This window comes from Apium graveolens, chromosome 4 (genome assembly GCF_009905375.1).
Source record: "Apium graveolens cultivar Ventura chromosome 4, ASM990537v1, whole genome shotgun sequence".
Taxonomy (NCBI): domain Eukaryota; kingdom Viridiplantae; phylum Streptophyta; class Magnoliopsida; order Apiales; family Apiaceae; genus Apium; species Apium graveolens.
This window is the reverse complement of record NC_133650.1, coordinates 213045911-213053078: the sequence shown is the minus strand read 5'-3', so window position 1 is coordinate 213053078 and position 7168 is coordinate 213045911. Positions and strand designations below refer to the sequence as shown.

Sequence of the window (7168 nt, the reverse complement as noted above, 5' to 3'; positions counted from 1 at the left end):
AGCCGTTATAATTAGTGGAGAGAATATATATACGAGAGATAAAAGATTTTACAATCTTTTACCTACTTTCCTACTCTTTTCTAATCTCTCTTATTTTCTCTCAGTCTCTATTATTCTCTGAAGCTATTTTCTCACAGGCATTTTATCAAACACTCTATACACACATAACTTTTCACTTAATTTTCACAGAAATGGCACCTAAGGATCTTATCTATGATGGAGCCAAGTTTGTCCCCAACAACTATATGGCTATTCTCAACAAGGACGAGGCTCCTTCAGAACTTCACTTCATTCAAGATTTTCTCGCTCGAAGTGAAATTGGGTATACTCTGACCCAACCACAGACTCTCTCAGGCAAGCAAATTATGGATTTTTGGAGGTCTGGAGTCTATGATAATGGTGGTGAAAGTGGGTCCCCAAGCATCATTTTTACAACTGGGGAAGATGAGCACTTGGTAACCTTGTCAACTGTTCGATAAGCATTGCATCTGCCAGAAAACTGTACTTACAATTCACAAGTTGGGGAGTCAGTTCTTCAAAACATGATGGCAAACCTTGGCTATGAGAAGTCTTTGTCCAAGCTGGGACAACAAAAGAGGCCCTACGTCAGGAGGGAGTGGAGCTTCTTTTTCGATTATATTACCAAAGCCTTTGCCAATAAATGCTCAAATTTTGATGTTATTCCAAACATGAGTCAGCAAATAGGGTATGCACTTCTTAATCAAACTCGTTTTGATTATGATATTGCTATTTTGGGTTTTATAGGTGATAGGATGAAAGAAGATAGCAACATAATATATTTTGCTAGATTCTGTCCGCTTATATATAGTTTCTGTTGTTCTAATGCATCTCAAAACTTTAGTGAGTTAATTGAACCCTTTAAACTTCACAAAAGAGCTTTCACAGACTTATTATCTGCTGACAATAAGAAGGATATACTAAGACCCCTCCAAATTCCCCAATCTGTCAAACAATTCTTAGTAAATTCTGATCCCCACACATACACAACCATATATCCTGATGTTGCACCTACACACCCTACTACTTCTCAACCTCTACCAACCCAGCCTTCCAATACTCAACCACATCCTACTATGAAAACCTACTATCAACCAACACAATCCTCTCAACCACAACCATCAGCACCTACTATCACAACCTCACCTCTCAAATTCAAAACCAAACCAACCTCTGGTACTTCTCAAAAGGTGGCAGTTGTAAAATCTGACACATCCTCTAGGCCCAAAACCAAAAGAACTATCTCTGTGCCTAAATCTCCACCAAGGAGAAGAAGAAGGATGATTCTGAGAGATGAATCTGATGAGGAAGAACAAGTCCAGGTTCCTGCATCAGAACCTGTGATATTAGAAGCTGAAGAGGTAACTACTTAGAAACAGAATGAAGCTGAGGGTTCTGGAATTTTGAAAAGGAAAAGACCTTCAAATTCTGATACAAATCATATCACTACACCATGTAGAAGATCAAGGAAGACTAGAGAAGGGGTGCATATTGCACAAATTCAATTTGAAGATGCTGAGGAAGGGGATCAGGAATCTCTGATCTCATCAGAACCTACAGTCATTGAAGCTTTGATAGCTCCATCTCAACCTGAAGACACTGTTCAAGATACAGTGATCACACCTCCTATCTCTCCATTCAAAGAAACTGCCTCAGTTGGAGATTCAGGGTTAAGTCCTAAAATTGATATTCACAGGTTGAATATTCCAACTGTTTTGTATCTGGAAGCACCACCAGCAAAAGAGGCAACTCCACCTGTTTCTCCAATTCTACATGCTGAGATACCATCAACTCCAATTCTGGATATAGATGCTGAAGGTCGGAATTCGGATACAATAGAATCTCTTTCAGTTACACACACCTTGGTGTTATCAGAAGATGAGGATATTCTTGCAAGTTCTGGAGAGTCAGCTCTAGTAAATACTCCATTGCCTACAGGAAATGAGGCTTTGTTTCAGTTTGAGGAAGAGGCTCCAGTTCCATGGGAGGAAACCTTTAGAGGAGTTGAATGGACAAAGAAGTGGAATAAACCTGACTTCATTCCCAGCTCAACTGTTCTTTCAAAACATGTTTCAAAAGCTGATGAGTTGCTGATAAATTCTGACTTCAAAACACAACTTAAAGTCACTGCTCTCAGTACTAAAAATCTTTAAGGTCTACACTCCAAGACTCATGAAAAGGTTGATATACTTCAGGAAGCAGCTGATTAGCTAGACCTGATGCTCAAACTAGACAAGAATAGGTTTATCAGACCAATTCAAGAAAAAGTGGAAGCTATTGAGCAAGTTCAAATCAAGCAGCAGGCCCAACTAGATGAGGTATTGCAGAATCAAGCCTCTCAACAAACACATCTCAATGAAATCCAATCTTCAGTGGAACTCCTTCTTTCTCTACTCCTGACAGATGATGCCAAAAATGGGGAGAAGGTAGTTAAGTCCAAATGCTCACCAATCAAGACACTGAAGAAAAAGGATGACCATGGTGATGACCAGGGAAACTCTAATAAGAGTAGATGTCACAGTCAAGGAGAGCAATTGAGCAGGATTTCTTCTCAATAAACAGGTTCTCATCAGAGATTGTCTGGTTCTACTCAATGGAGGAATAAGGAAGGAAATAAGCCTACAAATGAGGATGTTACCTTATTAATCACAAATTCTGATGATCAAGTTCTGACAACTACTTCTGATGTAATGATTCAAGCTGGAAGCCAAGATTCACAGAAGTTTTTGCTGACTCTGAAATTCAAGGGAAAGAAAGAAACATTCTTTTACAAGGATCCCAAAATTCAAACTATTGATGAAGAACTGGCCAAGAGACTATTCCTTAAGGATAATCCAGGGGTGGATTTAGAGGAATTAAGAGAAGAAGAAGCTAAATTTGTTGCTGAGAAGAGCAAACCAAAGTCAAAAGTTTCTGATGCTAAAAAGCCACCAAGGCCAAAAGAAAAGGGGATAGTGATAAAAGAAAGATCTGCCACAGAGATTCCTAGATCAAGTACTAGATCTCAAACTACTACTGATCCCAAAGACAAGGGAAAAGGAAAAGTTGGGGAGATAGTGAAGAAACAAAAGATGAAGATTCCTCAAATTCTGATGGATCCTGTGTACAAGATGGTTCAAGTCTTTGATGATGCTGCTGCAGAAGATGAAACTGTTGAAACTCTGAAAAGAAGAAAGATGACAGAAAAATCTAAGACAACCTCTGACATAGCTCAAGTTGTTCAGAGTGAAGAAGTTCAGAACTTGACAAATCCTAAAGAAATTTCAGAACATCAAGCTATAGAAGAATCTGCAAATCCTGAACAAGTCATCAAGATATCAACCTCTGAAAGAGCTCAAGTTGATTTGGGAAGATGCCAATTGCTGATAAGAAGAAGCTGCTATAGAATAAAGCTACTCCAGTAGAACCTAAGACCAATCTAATGTTGAATCAACTTGCAACATTTGGGTTAAAATCCAAGAAAGCTAGAAACAAGTCTGGATTAGGTTCTGACAAAGAAAAGATACAAACAGGAGTATAAGTTACTCTCAGAGATCCTTTCATATTGAGAGATAAACCATATGAAGAAATCAAACAAAATCACCTTGACAAAGTGCTTCCTGCTTAAATTGTCATGGATACTCATGATAAATCAGAAGTTAAAGAAAAGTTGATCCTGTTTCTCAATGATGGCAGAACTTACAGACTAGCAGATTCTGATGTGCTAAAGAAGTCTGTCAAAGAGCTTCAACATATTCACTACCTTCTGGAAGTAAAATATGATGTTACAAGAAGGTGGTTAGATTACATTTTGAAGGCTATAAGAGATCTTCTCAGAATTTTTGGGTCAAAAGCTTCTGAATATATTCTAAAAATCACTGAGGATAATGGAAGAGAAATTCCTATGAGGCAGAATTCTGCTAAGGTAGAAGTAATTCTGAAAGGAAAGTTATGCTACAATAAAGACTCTTCACATCCTAGAGTTATCAGACTTGGAGATGGACTTGAAAGAACATCAATTCCAGCACTCAGAGCAGCCATTTATCAGATTGGTAATAATGAAGATGAAGAACTGATGCAAGTCAAAGCACAGTTAGTTGAAGTTCTGAGAAATGCTGAGGACAAGCTGGTAATAGACTTTACAAGAAATCACTTTGGATTCAGATTGATCCAGTGATATTGGTAAAGCTATATGTACTATAAGTTGTATTTAGCTGTTTGAAATAATATCTCATTGCATTTGTACTTAAATGTTTTTGACATCATCAAATCTATTAACTTGTATATTTTTCATAATTTACAAGTTGGGGGAGATTGTTAGATATATTTGTGATGTCATGTCTAATCTGATTTGTTTAGTTTCAGAACTTATTATCAGAATATCAGAACTTAACTGGAAATCAGAACTTACTGAAGACAGGAAGTTATCAGAATTTAAGGCGTCAGAACTTATATCAGGACTTAAGTGCGGATACACTTCAGGGATGAAAAGCGGCTGATTTACAGGAGAGGGTCTGGAATAAACAAGTAAAGATATGCATGAAGAATTGGACAGCTATAGGACTGCAGTAGATAATCTCTGATTGATATATTCTAGGAAATATAATCATTATCATATCAATTGGTACTTATCTTGTAACTGTGTATTATATAAACACAGATTAGGGTTTACACTATATGTGTTATCATTCTCGAGAATATTATTCATAGTAACCCTAGAAGCTCTTAGTGATATCATACATCACTGAGAGAGTAGATTAAACTACTGTAACAGAGTTTGATATATTGAATAAACTTGTTTTATGTTACATACTTGTGTTCATAATCGAATTGATTGTAGATACTATATTAAACCCCCTTCTATAGTATCATTGTGGCCTATCATTAGCATCCATCAGTTCAATTAATTCATAAGCTTCATTGTAGCTCTTAGCCCACAAGGCTCCTCCTGAAGCTGCATCGAGCATGGGTCTAGAAGTAGCACCTAATCTATTATAAAAATAGTTTATAATCATCCAATTAGGCATGCAATGATGTGGGAACTTCCTTAGCATCTCCTTATAACAATCCCAAGCCTCACACAGAGATTCTCCAGTTTATTGAGTAAACTGAGTAAAAGCATTCCTGATTGCAGCAGTCTTCGCCATAGGGAATAATTTAATGAGAAACTTTTGAGAAAGTTCCTCCCATGTGGTGATAGACCCTGGTGGTAGAGAATGTAACCAGCACTTTGCTTTATCTCTCAGAGAGAATGGGAAGAGTCGCAGCTTGATGGCATCTTCAGTCACACCATTGAACTTGAAAGTGTCACAGATCTCGATGAAATCCCTGATGTGCATGTTGGGGTCTTCTGTAGGAGAACCCACAAACTGAACTGAGTTCTATATCATCTGAATCGTGCTTGACTTGATCTCAAAAGCGTTAGCCGAAATGGCTGGTCTGATGATGCTTGACTGAATATCATTGATCTTAGGATGAGAATAGTCCATCAAAGCTTTAAGAATTTCTGCTTGATCTCCCATCACTATTAAGACTGGTTCCTCGACTTTCTCTTCTTCTTCAACATTCTCTTCGTCCTCAAACTTCCATTCGAAGCACTACAACTTCTTCCTCGGCTTTATCCAGCATTCTCTTACGAGACTGAGAACGCGTATGCATACACGCTCTCTAGATTACCTGAAACAAGGCAATGAAATAGATAAGTAACAATGTTCGATTCAATGAACTTTAACGATCACTGATGACAAACACATAAACTAAAAGTTAACACTGCAGTCCCCGGCAGCGGTGCCAAAAACTTGTTAGGGCTAAACACACGCTAATAATTCACGTAAGTATACGTGTTCGCAAGTAATATAGAATTGTTTCTAGTTTGTTCCGACAGAGACTGGATTTGGTTAACTAAGTAATTTATGCACTTATGCACCGATGATATGATTATTATCCAATGCTAAGACGATAACAAATTTGGGTTTTGATTATAACTACAATTTAAACTAGCATTATAACTAAGAGAGTAAGAGAGTTGTATGTTATATAAGACAAATATGAGATTCTAACTTCATTAAATACTTCATTCAATAGCCTTATTGTTCTTAACCTTAGCATGCAATGGTGATGAAACTAATCAGATAACACGAAACTACTGAACACCAACTTTCGTTGCACGGATAACATACTACCAAACATCCACAAAAGAGATAGAAGTTGAATAGACACCAATTATATTGAGACCCTATATGTCTATAGAATTTGACAACATAAAGGCTTAAAGCACAAGTTATCTATCATGATTATACATGGCAAGTAAGATGGTGAAAATTATATACGAATCATGCATAACAATAACATATGAACCTATGCTAGCATGGTAAGTTCTAAATCCTTAAATTCACTATCACTTCATTAAAGATTAACACGCTATCTTATAAGTTCGCGACACTCATAAGACGAATAAGCACAACCAATACTAGGTTATCATACAATCACCACACACTAAGGTATAGAAACAATTTAACTAAAGAAATTCATAAGTAAATCCGCTAGAATCCCACGATAACGATTAGCCCATAATCAGACTCATCATCAACGTGGGTTCCGATAAAAGCATGGTATAATAAACATAGTCTTTATACATAATAAATAATAAAACCAAGTACGAAACAAGAGTAAGGTTCACGAATAAGAAAACTAGCATCCAAGTTACAACTTAGAACAAAGATTCACAAGTAAAAACAAGATCTTCTTTGTCTTCGTTGGATCGTGCTAACACGGTCTTCTTACGGCTCTCCTTGTGCTCTGGTACGTCCCTTTCTTTGAAAATATCCTTTATTTAAGTATATATATCAGCCCATGCAAGTAAAAATCCTCTAATTGGAATTTGAGTAGAATCGGGATTCAAATTTCCCGACCTGGCGCGGCCCGCATTGCGCTGTCCTCCTGTTGCTTGGACGCGGCCGCGCGCTAGACCAGCGCGGGCACGCCGTGCTTCTGGAAAAATCTTCTTCTTTTCTTTAATTCTTGCTGCAATTGAGTTGGCTTATCGAGCTTTATGCTTTGGACGCCATCCTAACACCATATTAGCATCAAAATAATGCTAATTCACCTGATTCTTAAAATAATGCCTGAAATGCAAAAATACTAGAAAAACATTAAAATACCAACACTCGAG

The 7168-nt window shown here is 37.3% G+C and overlaps 1 non-coding gene across 1 annotated transcript; it reads left to right on the top strand.

The window, feature by feature from the left end:
• The first annotated feature begins 5022 nt into the window (after nt 1-5022).
• LOC141722090 (small nucleolar RNA R71) lies at nt 5023-5129 on the top strand. Its single transcript, XR_012575122.1, has one exon. It is a non-coding gene; the product is annotated as a small nucleolar RNA R71 (small nucleolar RNA).
• The last annotated feature ends 2039 nt before the right edge of the window (nt 5130-7168 follow it).